The sequence below is a fragment of the Thrips palmi genome, unplaced genomic scaffold (assembly GCF_012932325.1).
Source record: "Thrips palmi isolate BJ-2018 unplaced genomic scaffold, TpBJ-2018v1 HiC_scaffold_12, whole genome shotgun sequence".
Classification (NCBI taxonomy): Eukaryota; Metazoa; Arthropoda; class Insecta; order Thysanoptera; family Thripidae; genus Thrips; species Thrips palmi.
The window spans coordinates 10,715,168-10,739,584 of NW_023144623.1; the positions used below are offsets into that span (position 1 = coordinate 10,715,168).

The 24,417-nt window shown below is 57.8% G+C and overlaps 1 protein-coding gene across 1 annotated transcript in view; it reads left to right on the plus strand.

Moving 5' to 3' along the window:
- LOC117639866 overlaps positions 1–24,417 on the plus strand; it is an 81,167-nt gene that overhangs the window by 14,263 nt on the left and 42,487 nt on the right. The window contains exon 2 of the mRNA XM_034375811.1: positions 6,393–6,422. The gene's annotated coding sequence lies outside the window, so the exon portion shown is untranslated. The remainder of the gene's footprint in view (positions 1–6,392; positions 6,423–24,417) is intronic.

The window sequence follows — 24,417 nt, forward strand, 5'->3', positions numbered from 1 at the left end:
CTCGCCGGCCGACCGGCGGCAGCGCGGCGGCAGCCTCAGCTGGGCGGACAGTTAGTTCAGCGAATGGACGATCTGGGGGACGCACAAATTGCATCACCGGCGGGCGTCATTCGCCGGGAAATGGACGCTATTCGCAGGAGAATGAACGCCTGATGGAAGGAATAAAAGAGCGCGCTATTCGCAGGAAGGGGGATGCAGGTTGCGGGGACACTGTTTGCAGAAAAAGGGATGCAGGTTGGGGGGATACTGTTTGCAAGAAAGGGGGATGCACGGGGCACTATTTGCAGGAAGCTGGCCGCTATTCGCAGAGGAGGCGGACTTTTGTCGGGGTGCTGTAATCGCGCTCGTAAACGCGTGGGTCAGGGACCCGCTATCTCGCCCCGTCCAATCATAAAACTTGTAAAAAGAATTGTAAACAAGCCGGGCCGGGGCACGCGGACCGCTGCCGTGTGACCTTTTGGCTTTAAATCACGCCGGACAGTCTTCGCTCAGCCTGTTACAATGTCCGTCGCCGCGTCGCAGCAGTGCCCCTACGGCCGTGCGCAACGCCCCACGGGTGCGACAGAGACAGAGGCACTGCGTCCGTTGTTTTGGCCCGGCCTTTGCTGCCGCCAATCATCACGCTCTGAGAGCAGGCCGTGCTGCGAGGGAGGTCGCAGGTCTAATGAGTGAGAGAGAGAGAGAGAGAGAGAGACGCGCTGTGCCGCTCGATTTGGTCCATAATGGCTGGCGGGCTGGTGTGGAACGGTGTTGCTGCTCTGTCTCTCTCGCACCCGGCCGGCACGCCCCACGAGTGCGAGAGAGACAGAGCGACGAAAGCACAGCAGAGCCTTGGCGACAAGTGAGTCATCTGACGCTTCTCTGGCTGTACTGGCTGCACTTGCTGCGCTTACTGTCCTCGTGACTGCGGCGCTGCGGCCGGAAGCTGCGTTTTAGGCGCATCTGTCATTTAGAACCCGCGCGCCGCGCAAACGCGAGGACAACATCATTGTCTTTGCGAGAGGAACGACGAAAAAAATCCATGCGGTTGCAGTTTTCAAAAGACGGAAAGTGGTGTAGTGACCGCATCTCAACTAGTTGACCGCTATCAAAATGAGCAAGCCATTCTTGTTATCGCGGGGTGAAATTCCACGCGCTTTGTTTTTATTTTTCCCCTCCTTCCCGCATCCACTGCCATCCACTGCTGCACTCTTTACAGTGGCGGGCGCACAATGCGTGCCGCGGCGCCGCGTCCATCAGGGAAATGCACTCGCCAAATAATTGTGTTCAAAAGGGAGTCGGGGAAAAAAGAGGCAAAGGGTGCGGAATTGCGCTTTGTCTCCTAATTGGATAGGAACTGCTGCATAATCTCTGTGTTTCCGAGAATGAGGCTCCTAGCTGAAAGGGAGCCGACGCCGTTTGGCGCCTCGGCAGCGCATCAGGGCTTCAGAGGGCTTCAGAGCTTCAGCGCTTTTTTGAAGTAAATTTTAAGTTTTTTTTTCCAATCAACATGACAAAAATTTAAGATAGTCAAAGCGGCTTTTTTTTTTAGATATACTAGTAGTAAAACGTTAAAAAAAGCAAAACTCGGAGCGATGAAAATGACACGACGCGTCCGGGATTCGAACCTGTTCCCCGGCCGCTTCGCCGCTCCGCCCCGCTTCAAAGGGACACACAACGGCACTCTAATTACCGCCCCGTGGTTGGTGGCCGTGGTGGCCGCCGTGGTGCCCACCATGGTGTCCGCTTTGTGCCATGGTGCCGGCCGTCCTTCCAGTGTGTGTGTGTTTGTGTGTGTGTGTCCTGACGGTGTCCTGCGCGTTCCCGTTGCTCCCCTGATTTATATTAGAGGAGCCAGCCGCTCTGTACGCAGCGCCGGCACCACGGGGACGTTCACCTCATCAACCACCTTATTTTATTTATTTTTTTAACAGCTTTTAGAAACTCCTTTTTTTAAAAAGTAGTTATGCATGGCGCAGAAGAAGAAGGCATGGGCTAGGCCAAGGGCTAGGTCGCAGCGTGCTTCGGTATTGTTTGCGTTCGAACGGAAGGCGGTGCAGGCAGCATTCCCTGCTGGCTCCTCTTTAAACAGTAACTCGTCTCGCGGAAAAAAGGGAAAAGGGCGGCGGCGGCGCTCTGCATATTGTTCGGTACACCGCGACAAAAAAGGGGGGGGGACATGGTGCGTGGTTCTTTTTACAGTGTACCCCCAGGCCGAACTGCACCGAACTGACACCCAAGCGGCCCGCCGAGCGCACTCGTCTCTCATTGTTATTCGAGCAATCCGGTGTGATTGTTAACGCCCCGCTGTCGGGCACACTGTCGGGGTGCGTGCTGTCCTCGCCTAACGGTCGTCGTCAAAACGCTGCCCGATCTGCATAATGGGACTTAAGGCCTGTTTTGTTCTGCCCGGCGCACTATTTCAGGATAAAGATCGCACTGCCTTGGCGCCTTGGCACTGCCGCCGCCGGGTGGGTCGGTGGATCTCCCCGATGCACTGGATATGCGCCTTGCGTGCAACGCCGTCGTGAACCTCTCAGTGAGTGTGTGTGCGTGCGTAAGTTCGCCGCGTAGTCTACCTCAGGGAAGGGGAGATCCTTCGCTAATACCTCCCGGATTTGTTTGTCCGGCGTCACTTCCAGGCCCGAGCCGTCGCGGACGCGGAGCCAAGGTGTCGGCAAGGGGGGCTGACTCTCCGAACCGGGTACGAAGTATTAAATATTATAGGCATTATAGAGTATTATAGGTATTATTCCGAAATTATATTTGGATAATTGTGTCGTTTAAGTGTTTTCGTGTACCAAGGGGTTTACAAAATACGGAAGTTAGTTGAAATCACGGTCCGGCTTGCGCTCTGAGACTCAAATACTACCGCGCATCTTAGAGCTCAGCACCTAGTCCATCAGTCTTAGCGCCATTCCACTTTAACGTTTCGTCTGGGAATCGCTGAACGCTTATTCACCACATTTTACAATTTCCATTTAAAACCGGAACTGCACTAAACGTGCGGCATTTTTTGTATTTGGATTATAGTATTGGTATTATACAAGTATAGGGCTGTACAGTATAGGTCACCCCTGGTGGGGTGCAGCGGCCTCGCGGCTCCGCGGATTACACATTGCGGTTCGCAGCGGCGTGTTATTGCGCTGAAATAATGAAAACTTGATGACGTCGCGGAGGGCGTGGTGCAAGGCGTGGTGTGAGCCGGCCGCGCTGGCCGCGACGGGCAGGCCGACTTGGCTGAGGCAGCTGACGCAGCGAGCGATGACCCGCCGCCAGCGCCCAGCACGCCCAGACGCGACCCTGTGATGACCGTGGTGGTACACTCGGAACGAAAAGCCTCCACTCGAGATGGGGCCGCGTGCTTCTGGCTCGTGCCAAAGTCGATTTGTTTAAATATCTGAAAGTTGAAAACGGGATGAAAATTGAGCAGAATTAGTAAATTTATTTCTGGGATGCGCACGTCATTGGGCGAAAATCTGTGCGCGTGTAAACATATTCACTCATTTTGTTGAGCCCATTCTGTTGTTCTTCTTTTTTTCGCGTGGGAGGATTGTGCGGCCAGTGCGTTATCAACACTTACCCGCCGCAATCACCTGCCGCAAACGCTTTTATGTATTCATCGAAACTTTCCTCTCGCTCCCAATTTTGAGCTAACGACCCCGCCTATCGGCCATCTCCCTTCCGGTTTCCAGCGCCGCCGTTTCCGCGCCTGGACTTCCAGTGAACGTGACGCAACTATTGAACAGTTGAACGCACCGGCCGGCCGGTCGGTCTGTGACACGCCGATTTGAAGCAATCACGGTGCAGTGCAGGCACGGTGCAGGCACGTGGTGGTTACGAGCGGCCCGGTGCAGCCCTGCCGAGCGAAAGGCTTCTGTCTGTCTCTCTCGCGCCCCCGCGGGACGCGCCGGGAGTGCGACAGAGACGGAGCGACGTGGCGGCCGGAACCCTTGCCTCGCTTCGATGAGTTGAACCTGTAATTAAAGCAGGCAGGGCCGAAGGGGTGAAGTGAACCAGAGTCCTTCTCTTTCACTGTGGAGATCTAAACGTGAGTGGGAAATTCTCATGCATTCTGGCGCCCAGGCCCCATAATGAACGCATGCCGCCTCGTATTTACAAAAAAAAGAAGCCCTAAAAAAACTTGTACTGTTTATTATTCACGATGGCGTCACGGCCCCCGCCCTTCTTACCTCACGCAATGACGACCGATGGGGCCGATGGTGATGCATTGCTCGAAATGACTGTTCTCCGGCGATGCTCGGTTTCGTACCGCGTCATCGCCCCCTTTTGCCTGCAGCACTCTTTCTCTCTCACACACACATGCTCTCACACTGAAAGACACACACACACACACACACACTGGCACATGGAACGTGGCCCGGGCAGTGCAACTCGGCTCAACCCTTTGGCAGCCTCTGGGCCGCGGCGGCCTGCTCACCATAATCACCGCCTTGGAGGAGTGATCCTCCTTCTTATTTTCGGCGGACTTTAATGAGTTGCGAGAAGGGGCGCTAATGTTTGTAATTGGCTCCCTTCGCCATATCGCCCTCATCGATGAATGGCTGGCTGGCTTGTTTGTTTTTACATTGTGTGTTTCTTTTTCTTTTTTCATCCATTTCTTTCTTTTGCCGCTCTCCCGCCGCCGTCGCGTCCATCGGCCTGCTCTTCCTCACACACACACACACACACACACACACACACACACACACACCACACACACACACACACACACAACACACACACTGGCGCGGCGCTCGCCATCGAAGCACTAGAGCACTCGGCGTGGATGCAATTTGTTTGATGTGCTATCCCGGCCGCCACGTTGTCGTGTGTGACGTTTGCTGAGTATGCAAATGACCGTGCAGCGGCCTGCCAGCCAATGGACAGCCTAGCGGACCGATTCCGAGGAGTCGTGTCGCTCCGTCTCTCTCGCACTCATGGGTCGTGCCGTGTCGGTGCGAGGGAGACGGAGCGCTCTGGCGTCCACTCCGTCGATGCGCGGCCAAATTCGGCGATAAAAACGTTAACGCGCTGGCGGCGCTGGCGGAGCACCAACGCGGCGTGGCGCCGTGCTTCTCGGTTCTATTTTCGTTTCGCCGACGCACTGCTAAACGGTCGGGCGCCGTTCGGGATCGCGGCGAACGACGAGTGACTGTCAAACGGAACGCATTCGTATTGCGATTGGCGTTCGGTCCGTGGGAACGCGCGGCTCGGCACGGCCCGGCCGCTAATCCCTGCGGGCCGGGCTGCAGCAGGGCGACGCGGCCACGCGGCCACGCACAGCGTTTTCGTGTCTCCGTCTCTCTCGCACGCGTGGGGTGGGCCGTGGAGGTGCGAGAGAGAAGGACGGAGAGACGAAATGCTGCGTGCGAATGGATGCAAGCCAACGGCGGTCCAAAGGCGGCCCGCCCCGCCCCGCCCCGCCCGCCTCGAGTGGGCGGATTATTGTAAGGTTATGCGCAGGGATTGACTCATAAGCTGAACCCGCTGCGACTTGGGCGGTGGCGTCCGGACTACACTGCGAAAAGTGGAGCGCGACCGAGGCAAGAGTCCACTGTGGGAATAAAAAAAAATAAGAGGAAGCGATCCGGGATCGAACCCGCGTCGCACGGGCGAGGTTCACGAAACTATAACCGCTCGGCTATCGCGACCGTGTGTACAGTTTCGCTGTCATGCCCGTCGTGGTGGCTACGTTCCCGCGCTTGCCTTCAGGTCGTTGAGGTCGGTCCGGCCCGGGACTCCAAATCCATTCTCTTCTCCCCTTGCCCTGCGGTTTTACACGGTCTGACAGCGCACCGTGCGCCGCCACGCCACGCCACTGCGAGGACTGGAAGGACTCGACGGCGACAAAGACGCACTGCATGGCCTGGGCTGGGCTGGCCGTGAAAACGTAATGAACCCGGCTGGGTGGTCTGCGGGCACCGCCGAGGGCACCGCGGCCCCGCGACAGTGCAGGACGCCGTCCTCGGGACACTGCCCTCGAGACGCCGTCCCCGGGACACTCCGTGCACTCCGTCGAGGCGCACTCCAAGCGGGCCGGTTCTCGTACTACCTCGCGTTGAGGTCTCCGTCGTCACGGGTCCTTTGTCGCCAACCAACCACGCCGGCGCGCGCGTCGCACAGTGGGCCAGAAGGGAGGCGGCCAAAACTCTAGAGGCGTTTTAAGCTCCAGAGTCGCTATACAGGACTCGAACTGAACGAGTGACCCCACCAATGGATTCCTCGTTCGGAGAGCAACCCATTGGTGGGGTCACACGCTCGGTTCGAGTCCCATTTAGCGACTCTGGAGCTCAAAACGCGTCTAGAGTTTTGGCCGCCTCCACCGGTCTTCTGACCCACTGTGCGTCGTCGCCCTCTAATGCACAGATCGTCGGCCGGCCACTAAGTTTACCTCTTCTTTCTGTTTGCAGGGCGGTTGCTGTTCACGCGTTCAACCCGAGGTAAGCCGAGACACAATTACCCGTTTTTACGGCGCGGGGGTAATTGACGCTAGTAAGCAGCCCTTGGACGGGCCGTTTGGCGTTCGACCTTGCTCGACCAGCCGGCCCTGTGGCCCTGTGGCCCTCCGCGGTGTACAGTGTACTTGTTAACAGCCGGCCGTTATCCGCGATGCACCTGTATCGCTAACGACGCCACTTCCGTTTCCTCTGCGTGTCTCTCCCTCGCACCCGCGGGCCGGCCTGTGCGGGTGCGAGGGAGACAGAGCGTGTACAGTTCGGAGTCACTGTGCGCTGCGCGCGCCGCGCTTCGGAAAGCGTTCTCGAGAGGCTCCACCGCGGGGGGAGCGAGTCCTGTGCAGTCCTGTGCAGTCAGGGTCGTTTTCTCGGCACCGCTCCGCGCCGCTCTGCGCCGCTCTGCGCTCTGATTGGCGTAGGCGTCGCATGTCTCCGATTCCCACCGCACTTTGCATGTTCGTCATATTGCATTGCGGTACTCCCATTGTATTGCCTCGTTACGGTCGGGACGGGGCGGGGTGGGGTGGGGCGGGGCGGGGCGGAGCGGGGCGGAGCGGGGCGGGCGGGGCACTCGAGTTCACTGTCACACGCGGCGGCGCGCGGCGGTCCGAAACTAGCCTCATTTTATGGACGAGCAGGGCGGTGCTGTGCTGGCGGTGCTGGCGGTGCAGGCGCGGCCAGATGGGCAGCCTCTTGACGCAAGGCTGCTGCAACGGTGGGCTGGTCCCGCGCCTGGCGTGGCACGGCACGGCACGGCACGGCGTGGCACAAGGACCCCGAAAAGGGGAGACCGACGGCGTTGCTCCATTTTTATTGTGTGCATCCCGCATGCCAACTCACCGTGTGGCGCAGCGCGCAGCAATGACTCCGTAGAGGAGGAAGCGCCTGCCAGTGTAGGCAACCGACGCACGCGTGTTCGGCGGGTCGGCCTACCCTGAGGTTCGCAGGCGCTCCGCCTGGCACCTCTTATCAAGTCGGCAATAGTTACGAACGCAATTTGAACGAAGAAAAATAAACCAGCACGCGGGTTTGAACCAAGGACCTGGCTATCGCGGAGTGGCGCATTAGTGCACGTGGCTGCGGTGGTTGACTGCCCCGTTCAAGCGGCCGCAGCGGGGCAGTGCCAAACCACACGGCAGATGCCTGGCAGCGTCTGAAGTAGGGCGGCTGAAAGCTCGGAGCAGGCCTTCAGCGTCCACGTCGTCCACGTCGTCGTCTGCGTCCGCCACCGCGGAACTGTGTGCAGCAGCACCGCCGTAATCCTCTTAACTTTCCCTGGGCAAGGCTTGCTTTTGCATGGTGCCGCTGGTGCCGCCCTATGCAGTGCAGGCCGCAGTGCAGGCTGCAGGCCGCGGGCTGCGGGACGGACCCTAGGCAGGGCCGTCCCCGCCAGGTCCCCCCGGGTCCGAGTTAGCTCCCTGATGTGTAATCCCTTGCAAGGAAACTAACTGCCACCGCCACACGTCGCGGCGTCGCGCTGTCGCCTTTCGAAACGGCTCGCCCTTCCGCGTCGCAATTAGACTCGTTTATTCCGCGTCCTGCCCGACGAAGAAGCGGCGGCCCGCCAGGCCGGCAGGCCGTCAGCGCGTCCCGGACCTTGGGCCTTGCACCGAGGGGAAGGCCGGTGCAAGCGGCCAAAACTCTAGACGCGTTTTGAGCTCCAAAGTCGCTAAACGGGACTCGAACCGAACGTGTAACCTCACCAATCGATTGCTCTCCGCACGAGGAATCCGTTGGTGGGGTCACACGCTCGGTTCGCGTTCTGCGCAGCGACTCTGCGGGGCTCAAAACGCGTCTAGAGTTTTGGCCGCCTCCCTGGCCCACTGTGTGACGCCGTGACGCCGCGCTGACCCAGACACCTGTCGAACTCGAACGAGGCCTAGGCGGTCATCGGGAGCTCCGTTCCGTTACCATCCTCGGGATCCTCATTACAGTAATGACGGTCATTTTCGTCCTTTGTCTGCCGGCCGTGGCAGGCCGGGCAGGCCGGGCAGGCCGTGGCATCAAGCCGGGCAGGACGGCCGTGCCATGTGATGTAATGCTAACGGTAGCGGCCGCGCCCAGTGTCAGGCCTTCGGGCCTTCAGGCCTTCGGCCGCTGCCGCGCGGTATGTCTCTGTGCCTCCGTCGGCCTCCGTGCCGTGCGTCCGTGTCGTGCCGCTCCATCAAGGAATCGACGCGCTGCTCCAGAGCGCACACGCCGCCAGCGAGGGCACCGCAAAAAAACTGGCTCTGCAAAGTAAAAGTCATTTTTCTTTAAATTAGCAAAATTCACTTTTGTTGTTGCATGATATCGTATCGACTTCGATACATCGTGATATCGCACAGCCGCGTACCGTGCGCGTGAAACTGTACCGGCGATTGGATTCGGTAAACTGGCCGGTATTGCCTTTCGTCCGTTGGCTTGTCCGCTGGTCCGTCCGGCGTTAGTCACGCTGCTTTCTAACGACACGTGGGTGGAGGTAACGAGGAGAAACGTTTTGTTATTAGCAACACGTCCACCGCGCCATTTTTCTTGTTACGCTCGGAGCTTCGGGACGCGATTACGCGGTTCGACGCAGTCGGTATGCGATCACCGCCACCCTCGGCCGCTGGCCGCCCTGCACTCGAAACCCTGAACGCGCAAACGCCGCGGAGCTTGCGGCATTACCGGCCCAACTACCGCACGGGACCGGTCAGCCGTTCGCACTTCTGTGCGCCGGCTCGGTGGCTCAGTTGGTTCCGACGCCGACTACGAAGGCTTCCACTGCCCTCCGGCCGAGGTTCAACTCCCCTTCACGTCACCCTCAATTTTTTTTTGTCGGTATTTTTCACGTATACTTTTGATAATTTGGACTGGCCGTCGCGCAAACCGCCGCCGCCAGTGATGCGAAAAAAAAATACTCGTCGCTGATTGGCTCGAGAGGGAGAGTGTGCCGCCTGACTGACTCGGGTGGGTCCACTTGAAAAATGAACCGAGCCGCCAACAGGGACCGAGTCAGAGCCTCGGAGCCGCCGCCGCCGCCGCCACGGCGCGCCGTGTGACGTGTACGTGCCCGCGTGTGTGACGTGTGTGAGTCAGTGAGTGTCCGTGTGTGTGTGCCGCTTCACTTTGCCACTCTCACTTGAAGAGGCTGCGGTGCCCTGTGGTGCCCTGCGGCCGCGCGAAGTTGGACCAATCGCGTCGCCGCGTCACGCCGCCGGGACATGAACCGCCCGCGGCTCTGCCTCGCTCTGTCGCTCTGTCTCTCTCGCACCCCGTACGGCACGCCCTCGAGTGCGAGAGAGACGGCGCACGGCCCGGCTCGGCAAATAATAAGGCAGGCGGACAGCGCGCGGCCCGCCCGCTATACGCACCGAAAAAAAACGGCGTCACGTCGCACAGCGCAGCGGACGGAGATTAAAAACAAAAACAAAGACTTTTTTTGTTTGTCGAGGTGTGCCGCGGATAGGACGAGAAATGTTCGACGTCACTGTCATAGCAAATACGGCGACGAACGCGCTGGAAGCTGCAAGTCGACTTGCCGGGCCTCCTCGCCGTCGTCCTCGTCCTGAGGGTCAGAGCTTGGCGTTGCCGCGCGCATATGGGCCCGGGGCCCCGGGCAGCAGCCTGAGTCCGAGAGTCCTTTCCGTCGCTCTGTCTCCCTCGCGCTCGCAGGGGACGCCCCACGTGCGCGCGAGAAAGACAGAGCGACGGAAACGACTCTCAGTCTGCAGGCCCGAGGACGGGGCGCGGTGCCCTGGCGGTGCCTGTCTACTTGCTCCTCTCCCGGCATGAGTCATGGGTGGAGGCGGCCCTCCCCGCCGCGGCCCTGTGGCGGTGGCAGCCTGCCTGTGGCGGCCTGTGGAGGCCTGCCTGTGGCCCTCTACGGGGGTCGGGGACCCTGTTCGGACCGTATGGGAAGGGGTTTGCGGCGAGGAGCAGCAGCTGCCTCTCCCACACACACACGCTCACACACACACACACACACACACACACACACACACACACACACACACACACACACACACACACACACTTACAGAGGCGCGCTGCAACCGCTTTGTGGCGGGACTTTGAAGCGTGAAGGACCTACTTCGCCTGCCTGCGACGTGTCGCACAGTGTGTTGCTTGTTGTTGGCGTGGCGGTGCCGTGGCGGTGCCGTGGCTCGGCTCGGCGCGAGGTGGGGGCGCTGAATAGGCAAACCATGTCACTTTCCTCGGCGTGTTCTGCGAGCGGGGCGAGCGAGGCGGTCTGGAGCCGTCTTATTTGCAGACGCATTTCCGCGAACGTATTCCAAACAGCCGACTAATCTATTGGGGGAAGACGGAGAGGAAAATAAACTCGACGGTGCGGCTTTTGTGCCCCTCGAGCCAGCTGCCGCTGTTGGCTATGGCGGCAAAGTCTCTTTTCACTCGAAAAAAGGGAGAGCGACAAAAAACAGTGAATAAAAGAAGAAGAAACAAGAAATAGCGTGCGCGTGTTTTGTTCCTTTTGTATCGACGGGAAAAGCAGAGGTGCAGAGAGGTGCATAATCAAACGAAAGCCGAAAGTGAGCAACGCCCCTGCGGCCCAAGGCGGCCAGGGCGGCCGAGGCACCTGTCGCGGACCGGACCTCACTCAACACGAGATGCGCATGACGTGTGTGACGCCTGTCTCTCTCGCGCTCGTGAGGCGTCCCGAGCGGGCGCGAGCGAGACGGAGGGTCAGTGTTCGGGCCCGGCGTGCTGGCGGACCCTCAAAGGGCCGAACTGGCCTGCGGGAAAGAAAAGGAGAGTTATGGAAGCCCTTTTGATTCGGACCCTCGAAGGTTACGGCACGCAGCACTGCGGCAGCAGCCCTGAGACTTGCGGAGCGCGGAGGCTGGCCCTGCTCTGCCCTGCACCTGTCGGACCGGACTGGCCGGCCAGTCGCGAGGCCCGCAGCCCGCAAGGGCGAGCCCGTTGCCGAAAAGAATTTATCGAGTGTTTGTGAAAAGTCACCTCGCGCCAGAAGCTTTATTGAGCCAAGTCCGACCACCAGGGCCGCCCCCCGGTTCAGCCGGGTGCACCGCCAAGAGGGTCGCGAGGGAGGACACCGGGCAGTCTCCGCAGCGGAGCGAGTTGCAGCATGGCGTTGCAGTTCTGGAGCCGGGTTCGAGTCCCGGCGCCTGCCTGCCGGTTCTCCGTTTTGGTCATACAGTGGACCTGCCCCCCGCGCAGAGGGCGCGGGTGACACCGCGGGAATGTCTTCCTGCCTGGCGCATGCCGCGCTGGGCTCTGCAAGCTCTGCAAGCTCTGCAACGCGCGGCAGGGGCGGCTGCCGAGCACTGCCGAGCCGCAGTCGTCCAATAAAGACGAAACTTCGCTCACGTGACGGCGAGGCGCGGGGCGCGGCACGCGGCACTAAAACGGGGCAGGGCGGCAGGGCGACCACTTTCCTCGTCCGTTTGCTGAAACGCGGAATTTTGCTGCGCGGCGGGCGAGGCGAGGCGGGCGTGTCTAGGGCCGCGCCGCCGCACTGCCGCCTGCGGTGTGTTGTGGCGGCGTGGCCGCGCCGTGGCGGTCGTCGCCTGTGATGAGCAGAGGGAGGCAAGGCCGGCCCGGCCGCGCGCACCGCGCTACCGTTCCTCACTTTCGCCTCGCTTTCTATTTAATACGGATTTGGCCCATCATTGCTGGGACTGCACCTCACCGCACCGCGCGCACCGCGCGCACCGCGGCGTCGCTGACCAGCGTTCCGAACAGTGCTCTCTGTCTCGCTCGCGCGTGAACGCTGGGCGCCGCGTTGGCCGCGTGCGCGCGTGGGACAGAGCGACGAAGCGACGAGTTCGGAATCGTAGTCCGCAGCCGCGCACTGACCAGCCGTCGGTCGTCGGTGTGCGCTACGAGCGCTACTGTCCTCCCCCCCCCCCCCCAATCCCACCAACCCCGCCGGGACTCCGGCCGGCGAACGCCTGCGGACTGGCGGGCAGGCCGCCCCGCAACGCACGGGCGTCTTCCGAGCGCAGGGTTGCCAACCCGCCAGGCGCTCTTTGAGTCCCTTGGATGCGGGTGCCGGCAGCCTGCGAGCCTGCGGTTGGCCTCGGTGCACTTTTGGCGCGGCAGGTTGGCACGCCTTGCGGCCCTGACCGCAGCCCGGCCGGCCCACCCCGCCCCGCCCCGCCCCGCCCAAATGATGATGATTTGGGCGCAAATTAAGTCCAACGCGCCACGCCGCGCCCGTGACCCGCGGCGGGCATGCACTGGCCCTCGCACTTGATCCTCAGCTGCTTTCTGTCCGTCTGTCTGTCTGTCTGTCTGTCTGTCTGTCTGTCCGTCCGTCTGCACAGAGTGGCACTTCGCTGCGAACTCGCCGCCCGTGTGCCCGAATTCCTGTTAGTGGCTGCGTGGTGCCAACTGTTGTAAACGCCGGTGAAATTGAGACACCCATCTCTCTCTCTCTCTTTCTGACTTTCACTCACATGTATATTACGGCGTTCGTCAAGTTCACTGTCGAAAACAATGTGACGGGCTGGCTGACCCTGGCCTCTGCAATCACACATCGTGACAGGTTTTTAGCATGCAGGGCCTGTTCCTTTTAAAACGCCGTGCAACGTTGGTTGATTTATTTTTCCAGAATATTGTTACATTTCTCCGAGTTCTTGTTGCCGGCTGCCTCCTCTACTCGACACATCTAGGCGCACCGAGGGGCCGTCCTGTAAAAGTCACAAGTCGCAAATGTCCTTGGAGGAAAGTGAAAAGCAAATGTTCCTGAACGTAGCAGGAGACTTCTTTGCAAGAAGAAAGCGGACAGTTTGAATTTGAATCTGAATCTGGCGCGTACGTGAACCGCAACGCGAGAAGGTCGGGACGGTCTTCTTCCCACAGGACTCTGTTTCAATGAGCCTCGAACTCGGTCGTGACGAGGCTAAATGACTCACTTCCCTCATCGCAGTGATTGATCCCCGGTCGTGGTCACAACTTCTCGATGAAAAGGTCAGGCCGGGACAGATATAATAATCCGATGCCTTTTAAAGTGGCGACTCGGTTTCACTCGATGTTTGCCCATAAACGTCCCCGGACAACATCTTTATGCCTACCCCGCTTTGGGAGGCTTTGGGCTTTCCGGCCGGACAGAGCGCCGGACTTTATCTTAGTCGGTTTTGATTACGTTCCGTCATGCCGCGGCCTGCCGGCCTGCCGCCAAACGGCCGAGAAGGGAATATAAATAATGCATCATTTCCCCGGACTGGAGTAGTAAAGGACGACTCGGCCGGATTAGAAGGTGCAGCGGGGCGTCAAAAACGAAAAGATTCATACGTCACCCTCGTAAACTGAGGCCATCTTTCATTCCTTAAAAACAATATTTCGCCGGCGGGGCGAGCCTCTTCGGAAGTAGAAAGTGTTTACAGTGGCCACGTGTTACTTTCTATTTGCCGTGTGACAATGCCTCGCATTCACCGCATAATTGAGTGCCTCTTCTGGGCGACTATTCGAGCCCAACATTTTGTCGCGTGTGTTGGACGGTGTGGACTCCACACCCTTCGACCCGATCCCCCGCGAGCCCGGCGAGCCCAGCAGAGCGGAGGAAAGTGAACGGGAGGTCCCGTCAGAGGCACCTGCCAGGCCACTCGGTCGGGGAGTTTATTGAAACAAAAGGAGAGGAACCGAACCGAGGCAGCAAATTCAGGTGGATCAGATCGGGCCGTCGGTGTGGAGGGTCACGGACGCGACGTGAGCTGGATTGATGGAATTGGAGGATGAATTAACCCCAAAACAACTCGAATTAATCTCCCGGGTTCCTTCGCATCGCAGGCATTGGTTGGGATTTGCTCGGTCGTGTTTTTAGGTCGCGGCGGTAAATTTACTCGAGAACAAAGAAGAAGACTCCGCTCCCCGAAGAAAAACGGGATGACGAAATTATAAACTCTGCCGTCGAGGAGCATAAAAGTTTCCGGCGGCTCCGCCATGGCTCCGCCTTTTAACGAGTCCTGTGAGTCTGCGAGTCTGTGAGGCGTGCGGACGGGGCGGACGGGGCGCCACCTTGAACTTGGGCGTAAACCGGCACCGACACCGCAAACACACTCACGCACACGCGCACAAAACAATTGAAGGTGCACTCTTAGCACTGTCACGGCCGGAAGGGCGGAGGGCCGTAAAGTTGACGCTGTTAATTTAACGACGCGGCACTGCAACGAGCACTTTCCCGCCACTTTCCCTGAAATACCGTAAAGGATCCATCCGTGAGGACGCGCGCGCCATTGCGACGGGAGTCCTTCGGGGTCCTTGAAGGACGAGCCGTTAAAAAGCCACGGCGACGATCGGCGTGGGCTCTTCATTTTGATCGTGTACTACACAGCGAAGATCGCGCGAGAGCTGGTCAAGGAAACAAAAGTGCTGAAGTGACTTTGTGGTTTTGTCGTCGTTGAGTGAAGTTTCGCAAATCATTTTTCATTTCTGGAAACCAGAGGAACCTAACCGGTCTCAACTTTTCACCAAAGCAGAAGTCGTCAAACAATTCGATTTTTTGTCATCATTATAATTTGTCATCGATTCTGCTTCATCTCTCATTTTCTGAAAAGGAAAGGAAACAAAAAAATGAACCCCCAACTCCTTTTCGCCGTCCTTAAAAATGTCCGTTTGTGTGCGAAGCGAACTGGGGAGGGAGCTGAGGGCCGCATGTTGCCCAAGCGGAACCCTAGACGTCCCTTCTCGGAAGGGGAAGGGGATGGGACAGAGTGTGCGGCCTTGCTTGTTGTTTTGTGCAGGCAGGCCCTCTCCTCTGAGCCCGCCACGAGCGAGTCCATTTTGTCTCCCCAATCCACTACAACAAAGGGCTTTGGCCATTGTGCCCATTAAAGGTCACGAACCCGTTTCCCTGCAAGAGGGCGGTGAGCCGAGCGCGGACAAAGCAGCCACACTGCGTCTCGCACGCCCAAATTTTCGGGAGAAAAATAATAGCCTTTTCCTTTTCTTTGAGCCAATGGCACGTGCCCAGGCGCGCTGAGTTTCCCCGGCGTGCCGGACGGACTGTCGGACGGCTGGACGGAGGATGAACGCCCTGGCCTTGGCCATCCTTGGCCCGCCTTGGCCCGCCTTGGCCCGGCCCTGCAATTCGGAGCGTAGAAAGTGAAACTGTGTAATGCCGAAAAGACACGCGCGTTTCCGGCGTAGTCCCGCGTAGCCGCGCGTAGTTTGGGCAGTTCTCGCGCTCACTCTCTAGTGCTTCATTGCCGTGCGCCCCACCGTGCGCCCCACAGTGCGCCCCACAGTGCGCGGCCACAGTGCGCGGCCACGCGGTCCGACGGTCATTATTTAAATTGCTTTCCTTTTTCCGATTGTGAGATATCAGGGAATGAGGAGTATCCTGTGGGAGCGGCCGTTTGACGGAGTAATGTCACTGAGTCCCGAAAAGGCGAGGTAAGACGGAGAGGAGTTTAATGAGTTGAGGCGGTCTGGCCGCGTCTGACATAAGAGAGGAACACTGGTCACTTTCATGTCGCTTCATGTCCGTCGTGATGTCAAAATGGTCCCTAATCTTGATTTGGTTCCAAGTCGATGTCATATTATCATTCGAAAATGACGCTTCCATCGTCGTTAGGACTCGGCTCAGCTGTGTGGTGTCACACAAGAGATGAACGCAGGTCACTTTCTGGTCGTTTCATGTCCATTTCACTCATCGTGATGATAAAATGGTCCGCAATCTTGATTTGGTTACAACTTGATGTCATATTTTGATACGAAAATGCCCCGGCTCGGCTGTGTTGTGTCATTCTCTTGTAAAGGTTTTGATGATTCAATTCTGGTGAATGAGATAAGATAACGCATTTGGTCAGGTTTCACGTACATGTGTTGGCATCCTGCAGCTCAGCCCGATGGTCGAGTCTGTCGATGAGGACTGGGCCCGTTTCGGACCTCCTTGTCAATCACGACCGGACTGGAACGGAATGCCGCGCCCGCGTCACGTTTTCGGCAACATTGCATTTCCCTGAAAGTGAATCTGAATACGTGCGCGTCGTTTAGTGGACGACTTTTACTTTGGCCGGGCCAATCAATTAAGATGCATCATCGCGGCCATAACCCCGTGGAATTGCTTTGCAGGGACTCGAAAAGCCGCAGCCCGGAGCCTGCCCCTGCCCGCCCGCTGCGGAAAACGGCTAAAAAGGAAGAAAAAGTTTCTGTAGCTTTATTCCTACTAAGCAGCCTGTAATTTATTGCAACCCTGAAAAGAGTTCAACAATTCTGCTAAACCAGCATGGGTGCCATTATTTCTCGCTTGCCATGGCTAGGCTTTCACAGGGCTGGAAAAAATGAGTATAATGTTGAGAGAAAAAAGTGTCTTGGAAGTGCTTGACAATTACGACGATGTGGCATGGGAATAAAGCTGGCTGGGGTCTAGGTTAGACAAGGCTAGCCGCGCCAAGAGCCAGGTCTGCCAGGTCCGTCGGGACGGGTTCACTCGTCCTTGGCACTCATATTGCCCCCATAAAGAGTTCGCCGACTCGCACTTGGAAGCACGACGCCGCCTGGCACCGCCGGAAAGAGAGTAAAATTGGCCGTATACGGACCGGCCGAGCCCCGGCCAGGCCTTGCACGCGCACTTTCCCTGATTCCCTTGATTTATCCCACCCTTGCAGTGATGTGTTCGCACCTCCGATACGACCCGGGGCCTCTAATCCCCCCTTTCGTGGAGAAACAACAAGACCCGACCGCGGCCTGAGCTTCGGCCAGTCAGCCGAGCAGCCAAGCAGCGAAGCTCCCAATAAAAATAAGGCGGCAACATTTTGATTGCGCTTTGAGCCGTGGGCCTGCTGCCTTCGCCTGCTGCCTTTGGCTGCTGCCTTTCGGTGGTCATCCCATAAAGTGGATCGGGTTCCATGATTCGACTACGGCTTTCTCCGCCCCCCTCCCCCCGGGGTCACACGGCTCTGCATATAGTCCACCATCTTTGTCAGCGAGGATGAATAGAGACCTCTTCCTTTCGCATCCTGCGTCGGAGCCGGAGTCCCGAGTTGGTCCCCGAGTGGGTCCCCGACGCTGCCCGAGTCCCAGGGAGAGCAAGGTTAGCCGAGGCGCGGCTTGGGAGGCGATAAACGAGCCGGCGTCCATTCCTCGCCCATTTGAAATTCGATTCCCGAAAACGAGTTGTCACACGCCGGTGGGACGCGTCTGGGTCCCTTTCGGCCGGCCTTCGGGCGCTCAGACGACGAAATGACGTCACCAGTCCTTCGGCGAGTCCATTCAAATTCGAGCGAGACGCGTTCGATGGGGCAATCTTCGGACGTCGCGGTTTGTCTCGGCGTTGTCCGGAGCACTACGGCGGTGCCAGCTGCACAGGCGGCGTTTGTTGCAAGTGTCCCTCCGAGTTATGACATCAGGAAATCCGAGGCGGAATAACTAGTGTCCGATCGGTTGATTGTGGTGATTGCTTACGCACCGCTAGATGCACTTTCTCTGAAAGGAGTTATATTCGATCGCCGATATGGTAATGGGAACTCTCGCCTCGGCCACTTTCGGTTTTAATTGTTTGGAGATCATGGCAAGGGCCGCTGGGCCGTGCGTTTTGCCGGGCGGGCGGACAGGCGGGCGGACAGGCGGCAGACGGACGGACAGACAGACGGTGCGGGTGGCCCAGCACCTCGCACCTCCCTTGTACGGCGACTAACCTAACCTGTGACGTAATATACGGACGCTCGCTCCCGTTTGGTCCTGTTTCCTCTCAAGCTAACTGTGCACTGATTCTAAAACGGGCTGAGCACGCCTAGAGATTAGACGCATAGAGAGAAGCCGTTGTCCCAGCAGCTTTGTTTGCAGACCCAGTTCAGCCTGTATATGGCCGGGGAATCTTCTGAGCGCGCACACACACAGACACACGCTCACACACACAGAACTAACACACACTCACTCGTGCACGCACACTGGTCCAGAATATGCCCCGGTACCGCCCAAGATCACGTCCCGCCTGTTTTGTGATTTATTTTTTTTGTCGGGTTACCCGTCCTGATTCGCGGTTTCCTCCTCTTGCCAGTCTCGCCACCACAACAAATGGACCCCTTGAGAGGCCGCGAGTGCACCGCTCCGATGCAGGCCAAGAGAACAGGTGCCGCAGAGCTTTGCAAAAAAAAGTTGAAAAATATTGTTGTTGCTGTTTTGTGTTTTCTTTCTAATAGGCGGCAAGGTGTGCATGGGATGCCGCGCTCGCCAGGAGCCGCGAGTGGATGTTGGACACGTGTTGCCGAGGGAGAGTTTGGACACACACAACCGCACCAAAAAGAGTGCGCTGCCCTCGTTCGCGTCCACGTGTGTGCACGTACGTGCATGTGTGTGTGAGTGAATGTACACGTGTGCATGCGACGGAGAATGTGTGTGTGCGAGTGAGTGTGCATGTATTATGAATGTGTGCAGGGAGTGTATGTGAATGTGTGTGAGAGAGAAGGGGGCAGACGAATGGCCTATGGAACACGTGTGTGTGTGCGTTTGGCGGGCGGCTGGCTGTGGTACCGTCGCCGCCCTGCCCGGCCTGCCCAGCCTGCCCAGTGGCATCGTGGTTGGCACCCAGCCCAATATGCATCCAAATTCTGGCGGGCGGCTCGACGGCACGACGTCGCATAAGACACACACACACAGTCGGAGCAGTCGCGCACGTGTCCTCACTACCTGGCAGTCCTGGCAGCGGCGGCAGTCATCCATTGGGTGGAGTAATCTCACTGAATGTCACAGCGCCGTATTGGTTTACACAGTGCGCCGCCGCATGAGTGATCCATTTCCATTTCGGGCCGCCTGTGTGTGTTTGTGTGTGTGTGTCTGTGGGTTTGGCGACGCGACATGACATTTTTGTTGATGGCTGTGCAAACAGCAGGTAAACACACTGACATTACAGGGAATGTAAGGCATCGTCTCTGCCGCTGTGCTCTGCTCGGGCCGTATGCAGTCGGCAACGGTCGCACTGGTTTCATTTTCATTGCGCTCCATTTTATTTATTTCGTCGAATCAGACCCGCTGCAGTAGTCGGGTGACTTGATACTACTGTGGTCGTTTCAACTCCGGAGGCTGTTCTACATGGGGCATTATATCTCTTGTTGTTAAAGTGACGGGGTAATGGTGTTGCCCGGTTCGCCGTTTCAATCGTGCTCCATTTAACGAAAACGAGGCGTTTTGCTTTTTGCTGTGTATACACCTGTCTTACTCTAGTTTCTCCCATGCTGATGATGCCAAGCGGTGTTGACAGAGATTAATCATCGTGCCGAAAGATGGCGCGGCGTTCGCTCAAAATATTTCCGCATCCACGTCCCGAAGATCGGATTCTCTTTCTCTTTTTTTTTTTTTTTGAAGCACACACGCACACTGGGGTGATGGATCACAACTTAAACTGATCGACAGTTTAGTTCGTGGAATAATTAAGGAGGCCGTCCTGTCCTCTACATTTCACTTCGATCCAATTTTTTTTTCATTGCCTTTTTTTCTTTGTTTTATTTTTTTGCGTGCGGGATTACTGCTGACGACCTCATATCAAATTCAACCTCCCAATTTCGGAAATTGTTTGTATCCCGGGGTATCGCGTTTCGGCCGCGCCCACCCTCGCCCCGCGAGTCACCGAGTCCCCGAGTGGCCGCTGCAGGGGTGCCAACACCGCGCCGCACCGCGCTGATCCGACAGGAATTTACACCGTGGGCTGCCAGTGGGCCGGGCCGCAACTTTGACAAGATTATGGATTTTTAGGAGTCGTCATCTCCCGCAAAGCGCAGCAAAGCAGCAAGGCGGTGGGAGTTACAACCGTTAGGGTGTCGGAAGGCCTCGGAAGTCGGAACAGGGACTCGGCAGCCCCCACGGCTGCAAGTCGACTGCAACGTCGCGACGTCTGTGAAAAGAAGAAATGAAAATAAGAAAAGCAGAATGAAATTGGGCAACCCGCCAAGGGGCCTCTTCAAAGTGCACAATACTCCGCCAGTGCATTTCCTGGCCGTGCGGCGACGGCAGAAGGCTGGTTCTCACGACGACGCCTCAGTGCGAGGGGTAGGGGTGCACCACGGCGTCGAAATGAAAGTATGAGTAGGGTGGTTTCGAACACGGTACTTTGTCGTTCGGGCTGACCGGTGCGTTAGTGCGCACGGCCACCGTGGCACTACAAGGACTCTCCCTGCCCTGCCCCAGTGTACTTGATTACGCCTCGAAGGCCGCGCGGCCCGCTGGGCGATTAGCGGCGTTGCGCAACGAGCAAGGACTGCGTTCGGAAGGAGCAGCAGGGGAAAAGAAAAAGGAAACCGCCTCGCCGGGGATCGAACCCGAGACACGAGGTGTGTGCAGCTTCCAGACGCAGCACTGGCTAATGGCGGAGGCGCCCGCTGCCGCCCGCGGCCCGAAGTACGATATTGCAGTGATGGGACCGGCTCCGGGGGGAGGGGCGGGGAAGGCCCAAACGCCTCGCGGAGGGCGGGCCACTGGCGGGCCACTGGTGGGCCAGGGAGAGCTGGCTGGACAGAATTCAGGACGAAAAGACAAAGACAGTCACTGACCGGAGGGAAACGACGCGCCGTCCGTATTGACTACGTAGTGCTGCCTACACTGCAGTCGCCCCCGCAGTGCCCCGGCCCCGTGGCCCCCCCTGGGCCCCCGCGGGTCCCGCTCGCACCCATCCGAGTGTCTCGTCTAACAAAAGAACCACCTGCTGCTATATTAGGAACGTTTAACACGGCCCGGGCTGCATCAGACTGCAGGCCCCACCTCGCCCCGCCCCACCTCAGGCGGCCCCACCGCGCCCCGCCCCACCCCGCTCCGCCACGCCCCACCGCTCGGCCCGCCAGCGCAGCTGGGGTCGCAGGGTCATTCCCCCCACTGCATCGCACCGCATCGCAGGCGCGATCTCCTTCAAACTCGTCCGAAGCGTCGCCATACATCAGACACGTTCTCTTTCTTTTCCGCTTCCAGCGTTTCTTGTTTTGCTTTTCTTTATTTTTCTCAGCGGAAAAAGTGTGGTTGGGTCTGATGTTTGTCCACACAGAGCGCTGTTCTGAATCATTGGACAGATTTCAGTCCTTGCCCGAGTCGAGGCCTGTGTGTGTGTGAGTGTGTGCAATGGGCTCGCTCCACAGGTGGTGGCTTGTCCCGCTGACAGTTGCACTCTGTACAGCGGCTAATTATTATTCTTGTTTTTGTTTCGCAGGTAAGACTTCCCGGTGTACCTGCCGCCGGTGTACTTTGGTACAAGGTAAGGCGGGGCGCCCAGCTAAGGGAAAGTAAATCGAGTAGTTCGGGTAAATGGATCGCCAGTCATTTCCTGGCTCGACGTTCAAAATGAATATTGAAATCGGATTTTTATTTTGAAATCGGCTTTTGTCCGCCAAAAACCCTCTACGGCGTTGCATTCCCCTGAAAAGCAAATTACTGAAGATCTTGCGACACGAGGACGCCGACGCGAAAAAGGCCGGGCTTTGACAATTGCCCGTAAATCTTCTCCAATTTCGTCCGATTGTGACACGAGGAGTCACTCTTATTGGCCCACTTTGGGAATGACTGGGCCGAATGCCCGTCGCGAAAGCCACCCTGACCCTTGTAGTGTAGGTGTGTAGGTCGAAGTGATGAACTGCGCGACAAAAGCTTTCACAAGCAAAGTTGGTCAAGAGTAGCTGCAGCAGCGTCGGGCCGCGTCTGGCCGCACCGGGCCCAACCCACCTCTCCGTATCCCCGTCTTTGAATGCACGCGCCGGTGGGAGATTATGGCGAGGCAGGGCAATGAATGGACCATCCCTGTCAAGTCACGTGACATTCTCGAGATTTCCGACTTGCCAAGAATTTTGGGAGGCCTTGTTAGCCGAGTAGCTGCTGGACTCTCCTTCGCGGGTTCAACATGAGCCACTCGAAATTTTCCTCCACCGTCATGTTGTTGGCGACAGATTTCGAAGTTGGCGGTTCCGGAGAAATATGATTTTTCCACCTTGTCATCCCGGGGGACTTCCGACGCAACCTTTGACTCCCACAGTGTGCTGGACGAGCATTCGCGGTGCGTCCTCGACGCCTCGGTCGTTAGCGGCCTGCCTGCTCTTTCCAACTTTTTGCAAGAGCTTCATTGAAGCGGCTTCTTGAATGACTGTGGCAACCCGGCGACGACGCGGCGACGCGGCGGGCATACGATATACCGGCTACTCGTCGCAGGAGCATTATTTCACGGGCGTTATGTCATTATCAGGGCCGCGCGGAGTGACGTCACCCAGTCAGAGTGCGGTTTGCGACGCGAGGCATCCGGCAAAGCCATACACTGCCCGCCGAAAGACGCGAAGAAAAGCACTTTAGGTTCGGTTCTGTTAGGTTAGATTCTGCTAGGTTAGGTCCCTATTAGGTTAGGTCCTGTTAGGTTAGATCCTGTTAGGCAAGGTCCCTGTTAGGTTAGGTCCCGTTATGTTAGATCCTGTTAGGTTAGGTCCCTGTTATGTTAGGTCCTGTTAGGTTAGGTTCTGTTAGAATAGTTCCTGTTAGGTTATGTCCCTTGAGTTTGGTGGAGAGTGCACTAGTGTTCTTCGCGCCTTCGTGATTGCGCCGGTTCTTCCTTCCGACCGCTCTCGTGAGGGTCCGCGTTGTCCTTGAAGAGCGCGCTGTTCGTGTCTGCCGATAGACAATGGCGCCACTAAATGCAGTGCGCTCTGCGAACAGCCGCGCCCTTGGCCAATCAGCCAGTGCATCCAAAACGAAAAAAAAAACGGAAAAAGAAAGCCTAGAAGTGGTGGATTAGAGCAGTAAGAAGAAAATACGTATGTTTTAACAGTGTGGCAGTAAAACACTCCGCGAACAAGGGGAACAAGGGCAACGGATCGAAGCCCAGCTGACTGGGAAATAATATGAGATCACGCGCACAAGCTTTCCTGCGTGGACGCGCGCGCGCACACACACACAGTCACTCGCGTATGTTGCTCTGCCAATAACGCACTACACACTCAAATCATGACATTTACACTCGAGGATTTATCGAAGAGGCTGTAAATCGTCCTAGGTCAAGGGAAGGCTTTGGGCCCTCCGCGGAGGTAGACAGGTAACTGGGAAAACCCTTGTCCGTCCGAATCGAGGCAGAGCGAGGCGTGTGGGGCCGTGGGGCGGATCGTCCGAGCTTTCTAATCCGATCGAAGGGACAAACGGTGACGCCGCGATCACGCCCGTGGAAAAGGCGGCAGAAACTATTTAAGATCAGCCAGGTGTCGTTTTTCCCGGAGGTTGTAGCCGCCGTGAATGTGCGAACGAGTCGGGTTGCTGCACGCGCCGCGCCGCGTCGGGCCGAACCAGCCAGCCAGCCCGCCTGGCGTGGCCTGGCGCGCCTGGTCGTGCGAGCAAACACGCATTAGGTATTCCGCGCAGCGCCGAGCAGCGCCGAGCAGCCGGAAGCGGCCAAATATTCAATTTGTCGTACCGACCGCGACTTGCTTGTTGCGGGGGAGGATGAGGAACTGTTGCCCCGCCAACCACCCTCAGAAATGCATCGACAGTGGTGATCCCTGGAGGAACCAACATGCTTCTTACAAATCTTCTCAGACCCATCAGACATGGTTGACACTATACTTGACAGATTTTTTTCTGAGCGTGTTAACTTTTCACTTTATTATGTTTATTTTTACTTTTTTCGGTTTCTTAAGTCTTGAGGCGCGTGTTTCGTATCGATTTGAGTCCGCCGGTTTTGGCGGGAAATTACGCAATAATTACTGGAGGAGGCCATTAGATGCGTGTGGCGGCGGCGCGGCGGGGCCATCTCCTGCACTGCAGGCTCGCTCCGAACAGCGCTTATCGCCGTCGCTCTGTCTGCCTCGCTCTCACGGAGCGTGCCGCAGGGGTGCGAGAGAGAAAGAGCGACAAAGTGAGTGGCCAACGCACGCGAGCGGCGCACGGCACTCTGGAAAGTAAAGTGATGTGTAAGGGATAGGCCGGCGCGCGGATTGGCGGATTGTGTTATTGGCTTGGCCAATCAGCGGCCGGCTCGTGCCGATGGCTTCATCGCGGGCGAGGTCGCCGGGGTCGCCGTTTGCTTTGCATCGGAGAGTTTCGCCGATTCGATTCGCGTACAGGAAACGCGAAACGCGGCTGG